Source organism: Nansenia antarctica (genome assembly GCF_963989245.1).
Source record: "Nansenia antarctica genome assembly, chromosome: 14".
NCBI classification, from domain to species: Eukaryota; Metazoa; Chordata; class Actinopteri; order Argentiniformes; family Microstomatidae; genus Nansenia; species Nansenia antarctica.
In genome coordinates, this window is record NC_137684.1 from 11,483,122 (window position 1) to 11,504,194 (window position 21,073).

A 21,073-nucleotide genomic window follows, 5' to 3' on the forward strand; every position below is an offset into this window, starting at 1 on the left:
GTCCAAGTATGTGATATTTCTCCCCCTGAGGTTCTCTGACTTTGTGAAGGCCAGGACTATGTATTTGTGTGTGATTATTTCAAATTCTTGTTTTTACCAGTTCAATACACCTGATTTGAAAAGCCACTCTACGCCTCTTTCTTTGATGAACTTTATTGACAAGGTTTAGCTAGATGTTACCAGAGAACATCATAGTAAAAAAACATATTAGATTTTGATAGATTTTCCTGCCTTACCAGGGACAAGAACACGACTGGAAAAGGAATAATAACATTATTGGAATTCACGATGAGGAAGAGTGAGGTGCTCGCAGCGGAGTCTGTGGCATGCTTGAATAAAGCCCTGTGCCACTTGAAGGGCATCTGGGATGAGATCGGCATCCCAGAAGACCAGAGACTGGAGAGAGGTCATGTGGTCAAGAACCATATCAAACGTTTGCTGGACACGATGATTGCTGAGGAGGAGTCCCGAAGGAAGAGACTCCTGATAAGCATGGAGAAATGCAGGAAAGATCTGGACACACTCTGTCTGGAACTGCACACACCCCATGTGGAGGAGGAGCGGGGGAACAGCATGCTCCAGCATGAGAAGGACATCCGGACTCGGGTGGAGGTTCTGTTGAAGGAGAAGAACCAGAGGATGCAGCGGCTCAAAGCCCTGGTCGAGCAGGACCAGGACCTGTGTGACATCCTCCGCGCCCAGCCCTTCTCCATCGCCCCCCAAGGACGTCCCCTCTGTGGAGCAGCTGGACAGCTTCCGCAAGCACATCGCCAGCCAGAACGCAGAGAAGAGCCAGAGGCACGCTGAGTTTGTGGGCCTCAAGAGGAAGATGAGAGAAGGACCTCGTGTGTGAGGATGTGAAGGACTTTCTGCCTGTCCAGAGAGAACATTGCAAATCTGAAGGTTCTCCTCTGCCAGCTGGAGGAACGTACGGTGGAGAACGAGGCTGTGTGTGAGGCCCACCGTGAGAGGGTCCAGAAGCTGTGGGACCGGCTGCAGGTCCCGGAGGAGGAGAGAGGGGCCTTCTCTGATCACATGGTCCAGTCCAAGAAGAAGAACCTGGAGGCGTTACAAGAGGAGATCAGGCGTCTGGAGGAGCTCAAACTGCTGAACATCCGTCACGTCACCGAGGCCGTCCGCTCAGAGGTAGTTATGTTATGGGAGAGGTGCTTCCTCAGCACTGAACAGCGGCAGGCCTTCGCTCCCTACTTTAGCCAGGAGTCCACTGAGGAGCTGCTGGGTCTGCACGAGGGTGAGATCCTGAGGCTGAACCAGCACTTTGAAGAGCACAAGGAGCTGTTTGAGGGGGTCCACCACTGGGAGGACAGCTGGAGGCTCTTCCTGGATCTAGAGAGAAAAGCCACAGACCCCACCAGGTTCACCAACAGAGGAGGGGCCCTCCTCAAAGAGGAGAGACAGAGGTCAGAGTTGCACAAAAGCCTGCCCAAGCTTGAGAAGAAGCTGAAAGCCCAGATAGACGTGTGGGAGCAGGAGCAGGGGCGGGACTTCCTGGTCAACGGACAGCAGTTCCTGCAGTTTGTGGAGGAGCAGTGGGAGACGCACCGCGTGGAGAAGGAGCAGGAGAAACTGGAGAGACAATTGAAGAAAAGCAAGCAGACAGAAATGGATATGCTCTATGGAACGTCCGTCAGAACACCAACAGGAGCGCTCAGAGGAAGCTGGAGGAGGAGAAGGAGAAATGGAGGGCCGTGGTGAAGGCCAAGTGGAGGGCCGTGGCCAAGGACTCTGCGCTGGAGTCCAAGGACTCTGAGCTGGAGTCCAAGGACTCTGAGCTGGAGGCGGAGAAGGCCAGCAGCGCTCTGGCAAAGGCGGAGTTGGAGAGAGCGAGGGAGGAGGTGGAGGAGGGCCGACAGAGAGAGAAAGGCCTCCTCCAAAAGCTCCACGATATGGAGAAAGAAAAGAGGAGCCTTGTCTGTGACAACTCCGACCTGAAGAAGGAGAGGAGCCAGGCCCTCGCTGCCCAGCGAGAGACTGAGGGGAGCCTGGCCGGGGTCAAGGCGACCCTCCTGGAGACCGCCAACGCCACCAGGGAGGCAGAGGACCACATCAAGGCCCTGCAGAAAGAGGCCCTGGAGGACAAGCTGGCGGCAGCTGAGAAGGCTCAGGTGCTTGACAGGGAGGTGGAGGAAAGCAGACAGAGAGAGAGAGACCTCAAAAGAAAAGTCCATGTTATGGAGCAGGAGAAGAGGAGTCTTATCTTGAGCAGCAGAGGAGTCTTGAAGGAGAGGAGCCAGGCCCTCGCTGCCCAGCGAGAGACTATGGGGAGCCTGGCCGGGGTCAAGGCGACCCTCCTGGAGACCGCCAACGCCACCAGGGAGGCAGAGGACCACATCAAGGCCCTGCAGAAAGAGGCCCTGGAGGACAAGCTGGCGGCAGCTGAGAAGGCTCAGGTGCTTGACAGGGAGGTGGAGGAAAGCAGACAGAGAGAGACAGACCTCAAAAGAAAAGTCCACGTTATGGAGCAGGAGAAGAAGAGTCTTGTCTGTGACAACTCCGACCTGGAGAAGGAGAGGAGCCAGGCCCTCGCTGCCCAGCGAGAGACTGAGGGGAGCCTGGCCGGGGTCAAGGCGACCCTCCTGGAGACCGCCAACGCCACCAGGGAGGCAGAAGACCACATCAAGGCCCTGCAGAGAGAGGCCCTGGAGGACAAGGAGGCAGCGGAGGAGGCTCTGGTCCTTTGCAGGGAGGAGGTGAAAGAAGGCAGAGTGAGAGAGAGCGACCTGCAGAGAGAGGCCCTGGAGGACATGCTGGCGGCAGCTGAGAATGCTCTGGTGCTTTGCAGGGAGGTGGAGGAAAGCAGACAGAGAGAGAGAGAGACCTCAAAAGAAAAGTCCACGTTATGGAGCAGGAGAAGAGGAGCCTCGTCTGTGACAACTCCGACCTGGAGAAGGAGAGGAGCCAGGCCCTCGCTGCCCCGCGAGAGACTGAGGGGAGCCTGGCCGGGGTCAAGGCGACCCTCCTAGAGACCGTCGAAGCCACCAGGGAGGCCTCCAAGAGCACTAAGAAGTGCGCCAAGAGCGCTAGGAAGAGCGCCAAGGACCTTAAGAAGAGCTCCAGCCAAGAGAGCCTGCTGTCCACCAGCTCTTCAGAGATCTGCAACGACACAGTGGATCAGTTCTCCAGGGCCCTCCTATCACTGGGACCCGACACCTCCACAGCCTCGGTCACACAGCCTCAGAGGGATGCTAGTGGGAAGAAGAAGAAAGGGAAATTCAGGAAATTCTGTTCAATGGTGAAGCGCAAGGTAAAACAGAAATATACAGTGAATTTATAAGAGAGCCACATTCCACATAATTTCACATTAAGGATTGATTCTTCTTCTGTAACAACTGATATAGTGCAAGAGGACCAACCAGGTCCAGCCTCCAGCCCCAGGACAGGAGGACATCAATGATGGTGTCCAGCCTCCTGCTGAAGGACAGAAGGACATCAAGGTAGGTGTCCAGCCTCCAGCCCCAGGACAGGAGGGCATCGAGGTTGCCCACGACGATGGACACAGCAGAGGTAAGTCAACATGTAGAACACATAGACCAAGGACATACTAACCATACTAATGAAGTATTCTATTCTGTAGCTATAGGCCTGGTGAAGCTCATATGAACTCTCTCTCCTCTCTCTAGCGGCCAGCCCAGTGACAGCTGTGACGACGCCTTGTGAGGGGAGCGGAGCTTCAAAGCCCAAGAAGCGTTCCCTCCTCCAGCGGATTCTCAAATCTGTGAGGAGCCTTGGCAGCTGCTGTCTCAGCATGTATATTATGTGTATCAAAGCAAGGCTTTATAATTGACCTGTCTTTAGTGTTCGAGAACACACTATAAATGTATGTATTCGGTTGTTAAGTCTGACGTCAAACGTGACGTTTAGCAATTTCCGGGTCCAAACCAGAAATTCCCTCCACCAGAGTACCAGTGTACTACAGAGGTAGAATGACAGTTCAATCGTTTTTTAGACTCAGATCTATTCATACAACAAGGGACACAGCACTTTCCCGTTTTTCCCATATTTGTCAGCGTCTTTGAGCCTCAGAAAAGCGGCATATAAATATAATGAATTATTATTATTACTGAGGCATTTTGAAGACAGCGCCTCAGCCCCCTTTGGACCCAGAAACACGTCACGACTAGTGCACTGTATTCTAATGGCTCATAGATAGTGTTATTGAATTCTTGCTTACACGACTGCATATTAAGCCTCACAGGAATGTCTTTGCAGGACTCCCAGAGCAAGCAGAGTGGATACAGTATGCACCAGCTCCAGGGGAACAAAGAGTTTGGCAGCGAGAAGAAGGGCTATCTGATGAAGAAGTGACGGGTAGGTGGCCTGATGAAGATTGTCAAAAGCCAATCTTTAGTCTAATCCTTGAAATAAGCTTAATCAAGGTCTAGCATACCAGCCCTCTATGGACCATTGGTAACAACTTCATTTGTGGTCGTTGTTGCCACGTTTTCATGTTGCTGCCACATACAGTAGATTAGGTGATAAAAAAGGACAACAATTATTACTTGATATGTTTGTCACCTAGGTTACGAAAGGTCTGGCAAAGGAGGGAGTGTTCAGTAAAGAGTGGCATCCTCACCATCTCACATGCCACAGTGAGTACTACATCACCCATAATCCATAACTACAGCAACGCACGCACGCATGCACACACACACACACACACACACACAGAGTGATTTATGTTTCTTCTCTGTAAAGTGGCCATACCACCTCAGGAGGGTGTGGGTGGGTGCAAAGGGTTGTAGATATACCCACAATAAAAGGACTATTGCTTCATAGCATATAGCTTTCATTGGCTAAGCTCATTCATTTCTTAATATTCTCTTCCTGTCATTTAGTCCAATAGGCAGCCAGTGGGACTGAACCTGCTCACCTGTCAGGTCAAACCCACAGGGGAGGACAAGAAATGTTTTGACCTCATCTCCCGTAAGTCACAACACTACCGGTAGTTCTTGACTTGACTCAATTGAAAAGGACTAGGATCACAAACCGGCACAGCACAGTTGAGGAGCTTAGAATGATAAGGTTCTATCTCCGTTTAGGGTAGTTCAGAGATATTGAGCGTCAACGTTTTTACATTCCATTATGTTTTGTGAGATGGAACCTTTGTATTTTATGAATTACTAAGTAAAAAATGTCAACATTTAAAAAATAACACCACACAGGCATTAATAAACACCTAATGGATCAGATTATGTAAAAAACTAAATTTTGACAAAAATGGAGATAGAACCGTATAATTCTAACGTCACGAGTTGATGAGTGAGAGGTCACAGAGGACAACTTAACAAAAAAACAAACACATCTTCTACCTCAACAGTGATTACAGAGACAGTACCAAACTTGGCTAGGAGTTTTTTTTTTTTACAAAATGTTAATGTTTAGTGTCACAAGAGGTACAGTATGATGTTGCATAAACTAAACTGTGGGTCATCTTTCTCTCTCACACAGTTAATCGCACATATCACTTCCAGGCTGAGGATGAGCAGGAGTTTGTGATGTAAGATACTTACATATTAAAAAACGTATTTTAGTAGCCCAGGCTTTTGTTTAGTTAAACCAACCCTGAGTATGGTTGTGCTTAACCACAGGGTGACACTATTACACAGCTCATCTCAAGAAACATAGATACTGGAAATACCTTTTTTGTCCAAAGATCATGCATATCAGATTTTGTGCAGATCCACCCAGAAACTGGTCATTTTTATGGTGGAAGTGGGCGTGATCAAAACATGAACCATACCATATCAAAACAACTCACTCTCACTGACCCATGTGTGTGTAGATGGATCTCTGTGCTGACCAACAGTAAGGAGGAGGCTCTGAACATGGCATTCCGCGGGGTGGAGGAGAGTACAGGGGGGGAGGACTCTGTGGAGGACCTGACCAAAGCCATCATAGAGGTTGTGCTCCGCTTGCCGGGCAACGAAGTGTGCTGTGACTGTGGCGCTGCAGGTAAGCCCAAGTGTGTGTTTGTGTGTGCATGTGTGCGTGCGTGTGCGTGCATGCGTGTCACAGAAAGAGAGAATCCAGCCCAAGAAAGAGAAAGAGAGAATCCAGCCCAAGAAAGAGAAAGAGAGAATCCAGCCCACAGCCCTCATAGGGTTTACCACGGTCATCAGACACATCATACCCTGTCTGCTTCATGCTGCTGTGCTGCGGCAGGTCTCCTCCCACCCTACTGCTACCCGGGCAGATCCCATCGCTCAGGCTTGTTGTGTATTCTCTTAATGCAGCAAAAAATACGCAGCTCGACCCCCTCTCACTCTCACTCATTTTCTCTCTCTTTACCTCGCTCTCTGTCTCTCTCTATCTCCCCCCTTCTTTTGATTGTTAATGTGTTCAAATAGAAAGCAAAAAAACAGGAACACGTTCCATCAATGATAACAAGGGGATGATGATATACAATAATATCCCTCTCCCTCAGCCCCATCCCTCTCTTTTTAATATTATTGATGGTTACATTTTGTGAAATGATGCATTCAGCCATACAAATATGGTGTTACAAACTCCTTTGTATACCTTTTGATTAATTATTTGTGATTAATTTGTCGTTGTGTGTGTGGTGCCATTATTCAGTGCTTTCAAGGGCACTGTTTCGACTTGATATCAAGTCAAAATGGACCGTGCGCCCTCTTGTGTTTAAATAATGTAACTGATTTGGTCTCCCTCCACAGAGCCTAAGTGGCTGTCCACTAACCTGGGCATCCTGACCTGTATTGAGTGCTCTGGGATCCACAGGGAGATGGGCGTCCACATTTCCCGCATACGGTCTATTGAACTGGACAACCTAGGGTCTTCCGAGCTCTTGGTATATTACATTTAGCTGTATTTTAATTAGATAATCTTTACTTTACTATCCTGCCTAGAGACCTAGTAACTAGTCAAAATTGAAATAGCTTTTATTAAACAATCATTTTAAGCAGTAGAGACAGTATGCCTGCTCTAAATTATGGAATTGTAGAGGTGGACTTGTGGATGTGTAGTTTTATTTGATTTGATTTGTCTTTTCTCTCTCCTTAGCTGGCCAAGAACATAGGGAACAGTAGTTTCAATGACATCATGGAAGGGAACTTCCTGAGTCTCTCACCAAAGCCCGCTCCGTCAAGTGACATGTGAGTCTCTACATAATCAGATTCCAGTCGGTTGAAGACACTGAGTTCAATATGGTCTGTTGACTTTGACCACTGTCACGTCACTGTAATTGTTGCCAATGCTAGAGGGTCACTTTTAGAATGTTCTTGTCCCACTTTGGACCCCTGCTTTTTACACTGTACTGTGTTGTTGCCAGGTTTCATTTATCATTTGTGTGACTAGATGTGAACGTATTCTAACATACTGTACAGAATGCAGAACCTTTATAGAATACATGCTAAATATGGCAACATCATAGCCATGGAGATTTTAAACACGAAATAGTGTAGAAACCAACTATATTATTTTCTGTGGCAGGACGGCAAGGAAGGAGTATATCAACGCTAAATATGTGGATCATAAGTTTGCCCGTCAGACCGGTGCCACGGTAACGGGCAAGCTGGCCGAGCTGTACGAGGCGGTCCGCTCCCGAGACCTATGTAAGGACATCAAGGTAGGTCTCCAGCCTCCAGCTCCAAGACAGGAGGATATGAAGGTAAGTGTCCCGCCTCCAGCCCCAGGACAGGAGGGCATTGAGGTTGCCCACGACGATGGACACAGCAGAGGTAAGTCAACATGTAGAACACATCGACCAAGGACATACTAACCATACTAATGAAGTATTCTATTCTGTAGCTATAGGCCTGGTGAAGCTCATATGAACTCTCTCTCCTCTCTCTAGCGGCCAGCCCAGTGACAGCTGTGACGACGCCTTGTGAGGGGAGCGGAGCTTCAAAGCCCAAGAAGCGTTCCTGCCTCCAGCGGATTCTCAAATCTGTGAGGAGCCTTGGCAGCTGCTGTCCACGCAGACAGTCTCCGTCCAACGAGACCCAGTAACCGTCTTCACGACGATGGACACAGCAGAGGTAAGTCAACATATAGAACACATAGACCAAGGACATACGAACTAAACTAATGACGTATTCTATTCTGTAGCGATAGGCCTGGTGAAGCTCATATGAACTCTCTCTCCTGTCTCTAGTGCCCGGCACAGTGGCGGCTGTGACGACGCCTCCAGAGGATGCATCAAAACTTAAATAAAAAAACAAAAATTAAATAATTTGGATTGCATTCCTTTTGCTTGTGCATTTTTCATATCTTATGAACTTGTTATGCTGAAGATTGTGTAACTAGATAAGTGGTCTTAAAAATATCATAGCTAGAAGCAACTGCGATTACAGCAACAAATATAGTAGCTACGCATGTTTACAGCCATGCCTGAGGCAATATCCCAATAGAAATGTAATCATAATAAGAATCATATACAAGAATCATAACAAGACATATAAGGAATCATTAGAAATATACATGAGCTAGAAATGGTAGGCCTACTGAAGAAAGATGGTCATACATTCTCCCTCCCTCCCTGATACTAAACAACAAAGTAATTACTATTAAAGTGATTATTACTATAAATGTATTAACTTTAACTTCATGAAGCAGTTTAATTGGAGTTGTGTTAGCCACATAAAGAAAATACATATCTAAAACTGAATTATGAAGGTTACTATGGGATTAGGTTAGAGAGAGGGAAGGAATGAGGATTGTGTTAGTTACAAGCAATATCCCCCTACCTGGTCGTACCCTTAAATGTCCACTAGATGGCAGGCATGTATCAGCATAAAGCAGGGGTCTCCAACCTTTTTTCATCTGAGAGCTACTTTGAAAAAATGTAAGTGGCCGAGAGCTACTCATACCTTATTACTTACCTTCATTCACATAAGGTATTCTTTTGTCTTTTTGTCTCTTTCACAAAATATTTTGCATGTGTGTTATAAGTGCATTGACTCCTGTATTTTGAAGAGGAACCCCCAAGCAACAAGAAACAGGAGAGAGAAAAAACGTTACTCGACAAAACAAGGTTCATCAAAAAAGCAGGCTTTGGCTTGGCAAGGGATTGGTTTAAATCACACTCCTGGGCCCGATAACATGATGTGTCCTTAACCAGTATCAGTCAAGCCTGACAATAAACGTGTGTGTGACGGCCCAGACGTAACATAATACACATGTTGAATGTATTTTACAAGGCAGATGAGGCTAGCAATGAGGTTGCTCCTGTTTTTCATTTCATTTCATTTTTGGCATTTAGCAGACGCCTTATTCCAAAGCGATTTACAATCAATAAATCCTGTTGAATAAGAGAGAGGGGTCAGATGAGGCAGGAACAATGTTGCCAAACTAGTCAAAAGCGACCAGCGACAAATCTAGCTACTTTTTCTGGTCATTTGGGGAATTACTGTAAAGTATCTAACATATCCCATCACAACAATGATTTTGTACAGTTCAGTATAATATTTGTAGTTATGTTTTTGTTGAAATAATATTCACTCTGTTAGTTTCACACTCAAAAATCCCTCAAACGGTTCACTCTGTCTCAGTCAGTCTCTCACACGCTCTGTCAGTTTAGCTAGCTCTCATAACTCAGCTCATTAACCATAATGGCGCAGTCAAAACGTATAAAAAAATAAATAAAATAAAGTTTGTGAATACGTTAATAGTTAGTTTGTAAACCTGGTCAGCCTTTTTAAAAGAAAATATCATTTAGACTTTCAGTCTACGTTTTTCAGTCTCAACTTTTAGTTGATTACATCATCTAGCGACTTCTAGCTACTTTTGGGAGAGCCAACAGCTACTTCCATTACAAAGGAGTTGGCAACCGAATAGTTGAGGGAGATTCAGATTTCGAATTGTCAGATGAGGACAAGGCAGATAGCAATGTGGTTGCTCCTGTTGAAGAAGAGAGAGAGGGCTCAGATGAAGAGGCAGGAGCAGTGTTGCCAATTTGTTAATCTGGCGACTTTCCAGACCCCCGTGGCGACTTAACTAGGAAGGACTGTGGAGGTAGAGCCGCCGTCTAATGATCGCAAGGTTGACAGATCAGCGGTTCAAGCCCTGGCTGGCCACATGTCGAAGTCTCCTTGGGCAAGACACTGAACCCCAAATTGCTCCCAATGAGTGGGCTGGCACCTTGCATGGTAGCTTGCCGCAATTGGGGTGTGAATGGAAAAGAGCCCCGAAGAGTCGAACTGTCGAAATGAAGATACTACACTCCGCAGCGGTCCTACTTATTGCGCAGCACTCCTGCTTATTGATCTTTATGAAGACGAAAAATAGGATGTAAAATAGTGCAATACTGCCGCAATTAACAAGGCGAGGGAAATGGTTTGGCAAGAAATTGCTGACCGATTAAATGCGTAGGTCATACTAGCCCCAGTTATTGTTATATGTTATTAATAAATGTATTTTAATAAATTAATATTTACTACTGTGGTGATATGAGCAGCAGGCTACACACTGTTATATCGTCACGATGGCATAGTGGTATTGACCACTGCCATGGTATTAATTCGTCATTTTAAGACAGTGGTTCAAATCCCTCTTCTGACACACTTTTTACTGCATTTCGCTGACTGAATCTAATCTAAAATCTAATCTAAAAAAGTATGTAGGCTATAAAATGATGGTGCAGGCTAATTTACAAGAACTGACACGATTACAATGGTGTTTGAAGCCTTTCTGAGTAGTAAATTATGTTCTTCTAACTGGACCCTGGATTTGGCATAGATCATTTTTTCTTATGATTACTGATGGATAGTCGATTCACTTAGACAGATATATATATTGTAAATCGATTTGCATGAAGGCTTCGGTTAAATGTAAAAAAAGAAGAAAAAAAAACATGAACCCATTTAGGCCTAAAACGCCTGCTAAAAAACACCTTCTGTAAACAACCTCCTAAAACCTGAGGATTTTCAGAAGAATGTAACAGAATTGTCAACGCTTACTAAAACCTTCATTTCTCAAGCTCTATAGCAGATAGAAACATGGAATAAAAAACAAGCTTACACCTTAAGCTTTTATTTGAACTGACTTGCTTTGACTGAACAGACTGAACTGCTGTCAATAAAATTATAAAATGAATAAAACCAAATCAGACTCAAGTCATCTAACGGTTGTTGCGGACATGTTTGCCGAAGCACTCGATGTGCAGGGGCAAGTTGCACTGTCGGCATCCATAGACCGATGCACCGGCACAGGCCTTAGTGCCAGTCTTCGACAGGGAACACCTGCAGACCTTCCTCTTGTCGAATATTTTTTCAGTCGTGCTCCACTGAGGCTCCCACAGGTCCTGAGGCACACTGAGGAGCACTCCTTGCTGTCACAGGGGTGACAAGTCCCTCTGCAAGGGCCTCCAACCACTCTTTGTAGCCACCCTTGTTGCCTCCACTCCTTGCCTCAACAAAATGTTTGTGGCCCCTCCTCCTACTGTACAACGACAGTATCTAGACCCACTAAAAACACAGCATGGCTACCATGAATGCTACCTGCCCTTGCTTTGCCGCCTTGAAATATTTTTAACCTAAAAATTGTTGTGTACGCTGCTAATATTTTTTGTCATGTATGAATTATCTCTTGTCATGTAAGTTCTGCAGTTTTTCGGTGGGGCCTTGGCTAAACTGCAAGCATGAATTAATCAAATCAAATCAAATCTCCTCCTCCACCGGCGTCTCTGGGAGGGAAGGGAGGCAGTGTGTTTTCCTCTGGTGGATTGGGCGGTTTTAGACTGGTTGGGCTGTGGTCCAGGCTAACCAGTCTAAAACCACCATTGGCAGGTATAAAGCTGCCAACATAAATTACATATTGCCCGAAAAAGTATTTCGGCAAAATGTTTGTGGCCTCCCCTCCTCCTGGGGCGCCTGCGGACAGGGCGGGAGGTCTCTCTGGGCATGATGGTGTCTGAATAACGGAGAAGCTCCGGTATTTATATGGTTTTCGCCCCGTGACTTCACGCTCATCGTTGTGACGCAATCGGCCCGTTTTATCAAAACCACTTTGATACCTGTCACAACAGAGATGACTTGGCTAACTTGTGACACACATCGCTTTCCTAATCCGAAGATTTTTGTGTCTGAGTATATTATTTCCATTTAAAAATAGATGAATCAATTCAAGTTATATATGATTTTATTCTATACAACATGTTTAGTTTGAATGTATTGTCAGCACATTCTAATAATATGGATTACTTTGCGTTTTAGCATCTCAAACCCCCAAAATGTCAGGTGGCGCAACCGTCCTAACAAAGGAACAGATTAGGAACACTGTTAAAAGTGGTATTTTAATAATAATATATTCAATATAACATATTGTGGCATGATTTTATGTTTGAAACCTTTCAAATAAACATGTAAAAAAATATATAATAATAATATTATGCCATTCTGAAAGGCTAAATGAATTTTAAAAAAGGCTGAGCAGGTTTACAAACTAACTAATTAGACGCTTTTCAGTAATTCCCCAATTGACCAGGAAAAGTACCTAGATTTGTCGCTGGTCGCTTTTGACTAGTTAAGTCGCCAGATATAGCGACAAAGTCACCAAGTTGGCAACACTGGGGATGAAGGTTGGACCTCCTCCGTGGCGAGGGCCGAGAAGACTTCATCCACCAGATCGAACGACGTCCCCAGGGGTCTACACCAAGCCTGCCAGTACATCTACACTGGCTGGTCTGCCTTTTAAAAAAAAAAGTTTTCCCAGTCTCAACTTTTAGTTGATTACTTCATCTAGCGACTTCTAGCTACTTTTGGGAGAGCCAACAGCTACTTCCATTACAAAGGAGTTGGCAACCGAATAGTTGAGGGAGATTCAGATTTCGAATTGTCAGATGAGGACAAGGCAGAAAGAAATGTGGTTGCTCCTGTTGAAGAAGAGAGAGAGGGCTCAGATGAAGAGGCAGGAGCAGTGTTGCCAATTTGTTAATCTGGTGACTTTCCAGACCCCCGTGGCGACTTAACTAGGGGGCGACTGTGGAGGTAGAGCCGCCGTCTAATGATCGCAAGGTTGACAGATCAGCGGTTCAAGCCCCGGCTGGCCACATGTCGAAGTGTCCTTGGGCAAGACACTGAACCCCAAATTGCTCCCAATGAGCGGGCTGGCACCTTGCATGGTAGCTTGCCGCAATTGGGGTGTGAATGGAAAAGAGCCCCGAAGAGTCGAACTGAAGATACTACACTCCGCAGCGGTCCTACTTATTGCGCAGCACTCCTGCTTATTGATCTTTATGAAGACGAAAAATAAGATGTAAAATAGTGCAATACTACGGCAATTAACAAGGCGAGGGAAATGTATGACAATCTCGTGCAAAAATAAATAAATGAAATGAAATGAAAACATAAGGAGACACCACACATCCACTCTGAGCAAATCACACATACTCCAGTTAGTGCGGCAGCTTAGGAAAATGAGGGCGACACGCCGGACAAATAAAATCAACAGCCACCTGCCAGTGTCTACACAAACCCTAGAGGACTCCTTTGATTACGTCCCACTAAAGCCCAAAGGACGGTGTGGCACTACAGCCAAGGCACCCGTGAAGATGGGGGGTAGTGGTGGTCTAGTGGATAGTGAGTTGGACTTGGGATCGGAAGGTTGTGAGTTCAAATCCCGCCTGAAGCCACACCACTACTAGTGTGCCCTTGGGTAAGGCACTTAGCCCTCAGTTACTCCAGGGGGAATGTCCCTGTAATTCGTAATTGTAAGTCGCTTTGGATAAAAGCGTCTGCTAAATGGCAAAATTAAAATTAATTAAATTAGATGGCCATTAAATATGAGGAGCTGGTGTCTGACTCTGAATCTGAATCTGAGGAGGAGGTGGTGGAAGAGTGGTGCCCCAAGAAGAATGACAAAGGCCGCAAGAGAGCCAAGGCAACAGGGTGTGCGTGCAAGGGTCGCTGTGGCAACAAGCTCTGCCGGTGCCGTAAGGGAGCAATGACCTGTGGCGAGAACTGCCAGTGTGATCATGAGAAGTGTCGCAACATGGACACTAAGACCTCTACTGTGGACTCATGTGATCTGGACGATGGGTCTAAAGATTCATTTTCCATTCAAGACCCTACAGCTATTAGCACTGGGGATGATACCTTCTTCAAACCACCCTGTGCCACCCCCACTAAGAAGGTGCTTGGAGAGCACATCCCTGCAGACTTGAAACTGGAGAGAAAACCGGTCACCTCAGGTGAGGAGGAGAAAGAAGAAGAAGAAGAAGAAGAGAGGCACACGAACAGTTCCAGAAGCATTGCTCTAGGATTAAGACCCGGACCAGCTGTCTCTGCAGGCCTGTGACCAAGATTTGCCTTCTTCAGGAGTCGGCAGGGGGTTTGAAGGCTGCACTTTTGGCGTGACTTCTGATTAATTTGATTTATTTGACTTGACTTGCTCCTGCTCCTTTTTAGCCCATGGGGAAATTAATTAATTGTATAGGGCACATAAAAATGTATGACAATCTCATGTGCAAAAATAAATAAATGAAATGAAATGAAAACATAAGGAGACACCACACATCCACTCTGAGCAAATCACACACACTCCAGTTAGTGTGGCAGCTTAGCAAAATGAGGGCGACACGCCGGACAAATAAAATCAACAGCCACCTGCCAGTGTCTACACAAACCCTAGAGGACTCCTTTGAGTGAGGATGACAATCACGTGGCGGCCAAAAAGTCGATGATTCAACAGATATTAGTGGCCACTGCCAACTCATTGCCAACGTGAGATATGTTGATGCAGAATCCATTAAGGATAACTTCTTTTTTTGCAAAGAGTTAAAGACACATGCAACCGGAGATTAGATTTTCAAAGTCACTGATGAATACCTGAGAGAGTGGGGCCTTAACTGGGGAATGTGTGTCAGCGTCTGCACCGACGGGGCTGCGTCAATGACAGGGAGGGTGAAGGGCTTTGTAAGTAAAGTGAGAAAGGAAAATCCAGCCATGCAGATAAACCACTGCATGCTACACCGAGAAGCCCTTGTCGCCAAGGCTATGCCCCCAGACCTCACTGAAGTCTTGGACCAAGCTGTGAAAATTGTTAATTAGGGTTAGTTCCAATTCAAAACTGAATTGTATTTTGAGAAAAACTGAATTGTATATTGAGAACTGAATTGTATTTTGAGTAAAACTGAATTGTATTTTGAGAACTGAATTGTATTTTGAGTAAAACTGAATTGTATTTTGAGAAAAACTGAATTGTATTTTGAGAAAAACCGAATTGTATTTAGAGAAACTGAATTTGAAAACTGAATTAAAATAATGAAAACTGAATTGAATACAATTCAGTCTGTCAAATACAATTCAGTTTGTGCTCAGATTCAATTCAATCTGTCAAATACAATTCAAATCTGTGAAATACAAATCAATTTGTGCTCATATTCAATTCAGATCTGTCAAATACAATTCAATTTCTGGTGGCACTAAAATAGCTCCATACCCGTCTCCTCGACGGACCGCGGTCCACTCGTCGCTCAGGGTAAGTGTTCAATGGATGCTAGCCAATTTAAAAGAAGGTAAGAAGATAAAAGATAAAAGAAGAAATATAGGCCTAAATTCAAGGCCTGCTGACTATGATTCCTGTTATTCCTGTCAGTATCTATTTGTTTTTGTTTTTTAAAAAACATTTTTTTTGCCTTGAAGCAGGGGTGGAAAGAAGGTCCCTCTCATACAAAGGACTCTAAAGGTACACCAAATTCACATTGTGACTTGAAGAAACACACAAAGGTGCTTTTAAAGTGCAAAACTCACTCCACACTCACACTGTGATTTGAAGAAACACACAAGGTGCTTTTAAAGTGCAAAACTCACTCCACACTAACACACACCACACACTCCATGTGTAAGGGAGTCTCAAAAGTTGGAGAGACCTAATTTCCCCTCCCCCAACCATGTGCAAAAGGCAATTTGTTTGTACACATTTGTTTGTGCAAACTACTGGCAGAAATAAATAATTTAAAAAGTACATATGGGTTATCTGTCCCAACCTATCAAGAATGTTTTAAAAGTCAAGCAAGACTGATATCATAAAACAAAAAAGGCTAAAAGAAAGAAAGAGCTCCAACGTTTACAGCACCATGTGCCTTCATCAGGGAGAATTGAAGAATGAACCAGGAAGAGGAAGTTTAAATAGAAAAAGGAAGGGGAGGAGTTCAAAAAAAAAAGGGGGGGGGGGGAGTCCACACCTGAAAACCAAGTAGCGACTAATTAAGTCCCTTGGTTCTGAGGCTATGTCCACACCAATACGTTTTTTTGATAAACGTTTTTCGTATATACAAATATGACCGTCCACACCAGCATGTTTAAACGCAATATAAACGCTGGCATTGAGCATTCCACACCAGTAGTCGGCGATATAATATTATCCCCATAGCCCCGCTGGCCAATCAGACGCCTCTGTCTCTCAATGGTCTCGATCATTAACTCTTTGACTGCCAGCCATGTTCAGAGCGGAGAGCTCCATACTGCCAGACTTTTGGGGCATTTTCGCTGAACTTTGAAGACCCACCAAATATTGACTTTTCGGACTACATAAACATTGAACATATCTACCAAAACTTTAGACTCTCTTCTTTCATCAGAAAAATAAAGTTTGTTTCTAGCCTCTTTGAGTGTTTAGAAATCGGCCGTAGAACATAGGGTGGTTTCAGCAAAAACACCTGATTTTGACCAATAAACAGAGAAAACGAGCTTTTTCTGCAGAGAAGCAAATTCAAGCAAAACGGTGACTGACGTCCACATATTTTAGTTTTAGTGACACCTCAAACATCTGAAAAGTTGTTTACTTCTATGAAACAATAAAAACAACACAGGAAAAAAGGCTTTTGATGACAAAATAACTACATTTATTCACAGATTTAGAACATTTAGAACTTAATACAAAACATAAAATAATCTATTTACAGGTGTGTACGTGTGTGTAAACTTATTTACAGATGTGTGTGTATGTTTTGATTGATTGAGAATGTTTATTTTGGTCCCCTATGCAATTCACAATACAGATATAAAAAATAATGTACACAGTCACAATTCATAACACCAGGACCAAAAAGGTGTAGGCTGAAGCCGTGGCTTATTGCGCCTACCCTTGTTACATGTATGCATGTCCCCACATGAATGCATCATCAAAACATTGAAACTTTTATAAACAAAATTTCACTTACGCATGTCAACAAAAAGTAAAAAAAATACCAAACAAAAACTATATTTAAACCTCTGTTTTATACTTGTTAATAATCTTATTTTTAAATAATTTTTAAAATCCTTTTAGTGTACTACACATTTTCATTTCCTTTTCAAAAGTATTCCATAGATTAACTCCTTTAACTGTTATACATCTTTGTTTTGCATTTGTTCTAATCTTTGTTTTCATAAACATACATATTCCTCTGAGTTCGTAATTACTCTGTCTAACTTGAAATAGTCTCTGGATACAGTCTGGAAGCATCTTATTTTTTACTTTATACATTACTTGTGCCATTTTGAAGTCCACCAATTCTTTAAATTTGAGATCATAGGTGTTTATGAATAATTTGTTAGTTGGTTCTTGATAGGCAGCTCTGTTTATAATTCGTATAGCTCTTTTCTGTAGTAAATAAATTGGATTTGTGATTGTTTTGTATGTGTTTCCCCACACTTCTACACAGTAAGTTATGTATGGAACTATTAGAGAACGGTACAATATGTGTAATGAATTTGGATTAAGTATGTCTTTCGTTTTATGCAGTATTGCAATAGACTTTGATATTTTAGTCTTTAAGTAGTTTATGTGTGTTTTCCAACATAGTTTGTGGTCTATAACAACTCCCAAAAATTTGTTTTCATAAACTCTTTCAATTTCAACATTATCTATCTTGACTATTAATTTTTCGATTTCCAAATATCTTGAGTTTAGTTTTTTCTAAGTTCAATGAAAACTTGTTTGTGTCAAACCATCATTTTATAGTTTTTAGTTCCGTTTCCACTGTATCCAGAAGCTGCTCCAAATCTTTGCCAGAACAAAATAAATTTGTATCATCTGCAAACAAAACAAAATTTAACACATTGCAAATATCATTGATGTACAAAATAAAATATATGTGTGTGTGTAAACTTATTTACAGATATGTGTGTGTGTGTGTGTCTCTATGCACTCAATCATATTTTTTTTCTGTGTGGTAGGCTATGAAGCACTCTCCTGAGTGCAGGGGTACATGGCAGGACCTGCACCACATTCTGGTCTCGCTCCTTTTACCCCTTCGAATGCAGACCCTACATTTTCTTGCTGGCTGTGTTATTGCTGGTGGGCCTTAAGCGTTCCAACTCATGCCTGGCCATCCGGCTCTCCAGCCTGCTGTCTGGGTCTCTCTGTCTTGCTGCCCTGGTTTGTCGGACCTCCTCCTCCTCCTCCCTCCCCTCCTCCTCTCTCCTCCTCCTCCTCCTCCTCCTCTACATAGGTTTTTTCAGTCCACGACCTCGCCACCCTCCTCATGAACTCCAAGTGTGTTTTGCACTTCCCCGGGTTCCTGGCCTTGTGTTTATGCCATCCGATGCAGACTCTGTGGCATGACCTATGTAGGTGAGACTGGCAACTCCCTACGCACCCGACTGGCCCAACACCTGCACAATATCAAAAACAACCTAAAATCAAACACATTACTGGTCAAACACTTTTCCTGTCATGAAGTCAGTTTCCTCACCCTTATGGGCCTGAGTAGTGAGTATGGGGGCCTTTTCTTTGATCTCGATTTCCTTTGTTCTTTTTTATGAGGGGGGGTCATAAAACATGGGCTCTTTTACAGAAGGGGGGGTTTATTTACCCCCCGCGTTGTGGTTTTATTAACCCTCGCCATTTGCTCAGAACACGCAGGTGTTTAGGAAGGGGGGCCAAAACGATAGTAGACGCAGGTGTTAGTTGACACGCACACACACACACACACACACACACACACAAACAATCTGGAGCTAAATGCTCTAAAAACAGTGGAGATGGTGGTGGACTTCCGAAGGAAAGCAGCCCTGCCCCCTCCCATCACGCTGGGAGGTACCCCGGTGGCCTCCGTGGAGTCATGCCGCTTTCTAGGCATGACCATCTCCCGGGACCTAAAGTGGGAGCAGAACACCGAGGTCCTCACAAAGAAGGCCCAGAAGAGGATGTTCTTCCTCCGGCAGCTGAGGAAACTCAGGCTGCCGAGGTCCATGATGGTCCAGTTCTACACGGCCATCATAGAATCCATCCTCACCCACTCCATCATCACCTGGTTCCCTGCTGCAACGACCAAGGACAAGGCCAAGTTGCAGCGGGTGCGACGTTCAGCAGAGAGGGTGATCGGCTGTCCCTTGCCCTCCCTCAACTCCCTGCATGACACCAGGGCTTTGAGGAGGGCAAGGAAGATCATGGCTGACCCCTTCCACCCCGGCCACGGCCTCCTCACCCTGCTTCCCTCTGGAAGAAGGTTGCGGCTGCCTAAGGCACTTAAGGCCCGCCACAGGCTCAGCTTCTACCCCTCAGCCGCCAGGCTGTTAAATGACTCTGGCTTCCCCCCCCCCCCCCCGCCCCCAAGTCTGCCCAGGACTGAACTGGACTCTGTAAAAAAAAAAAACTCTGCACTGCACTTTACTTTATACCGCACTATCCAATGCACTGTTGTCTGTCCTGTGTTGTTGTTGTGTTGTCCTGTTTTTTGATATGTGAAAAAAGTATAAACGCACTTGCTGTGGTGACGAAGCAAATTCCTATATGTGTAACGCATAGTGGCAATAAACGTTATCTCAATCTCAATCAAACACACACACACACACACACACACACACACAGGGTTACCCTAACCCTAACCCTTAATTAGGAAGGGGGGGTGCCCCAAATGACTAGGGGTGAAATGTAGCTGTCTAGCTGTGTTTAAATAACGAATATTGTTGTTAGAAAGAGACTTAGGGTTAGAAATGAAATTAGAGGAAAAGATGCCCAGTGGGAGCGAACTCTCTCTCCGGTCGATACAATATATAATAACATATAATACTCACATTATCATGTCCTTTCGGGCTTTCATGTGGACAGGGGATGTCATACTGTCTCCCTAAAAAAGTATGTACATAGTACATCTATGTATATCTATCTGACTCTAACTCTAACTCTTAAGAGAGTGAACGGGGGTTTCATATCAGCAGTCAGATATGCGTTCAGACAGCCTCTGTTGTTAGACAGACACATCGAGTTGCTTTTTCCTGCCTCTCTGCTACTCCCAACCCCTCTCTCTCTGAAGCGTCATTCTGACAGCAAGAGACAATCTTGGTCTCTGACAATCTTGGTTACCAGAATGGTCCTAGAGTTTGCGTCGACATCGACTGCGCAAAATGGGGAACGCGTACAATCCTGCCAAACTTTGCCAAAAGGACACCCCCGCAAAAACACATCTAGAATGCCAGGTTTGATCAACCTGAATGTGATACCTTCCAACCAGCTGCATCCCAAAATACCCTGCATCCCAAAATTGCCATTGTAAATTACAGATAGACCTGTTAGAACATCAGTTGGCTTTTAGCGGACCTCTTGGACACCCAATTTATACCAAGTTATACCAATAGTAGCGGCCAATAGTAGTGACTACCCCATCCCTGGCATATTACTTTTTCAGCTATCGCCAACATTCACAATGTTATTAACATGTTTATAGAAATAGACTGTAAATTGTAGTAATGACAACAATTGGCTTTATCGCAACAAAACATGAATCAAATGAATCAAAGTAATCGCGTTATTTCCAGATTGTAAGCTTTCAAATGATGTGTCATACATAGACATCGGGGGAAAATGTAAGACAACATGAGTATTTGAAACTTGTTAACCCTGAAAACTAAACATTTCAGGGTTGTAGATGTTGCTTGGCAGAGCATTGAGATTGTTTCATCATCGCGTCTTTTTGAGAACGCACTAACGGTACCCAAATGCTTGGACGCACAGCCGAGTCCTGGCGAACGGGTTTTGATTTGATTTGTTGGTGAACTTATAATACAGGGCAGGTATTATAAGCCCACTGTGAGTAGGCTACTCGGAATTCACCTCAACACCTCATATCAGCACGGTTGTCAACCGATTGTCAAGTCAAAAACAGAACTGT

At 44.6% G+C, this 21,073-nt stretch overlaps 1 pseudogene across 1 annotated transcript in view; it reads left to right on the top strand.

Moving 5' to 3' along the window:
• The first annotated feature begins 288 nt into the window (after positions 1–288).
• The window catches only part of LOC308169839 (protein regulator of cytokinesis 1-like), a 194,852-nt pseudogene continuing 174,067 nt past the window's right edge, over positions 289–21,073 (top strand). Inside the window, exon 1 of the transcript in view lies at positions 289–1,647. The product of the transcript in view is annotated as a protein regulator of cytokinesis 1-like (transcript). The remainder of the gene's footprint in view (positions 1,648–21,073) is intronic.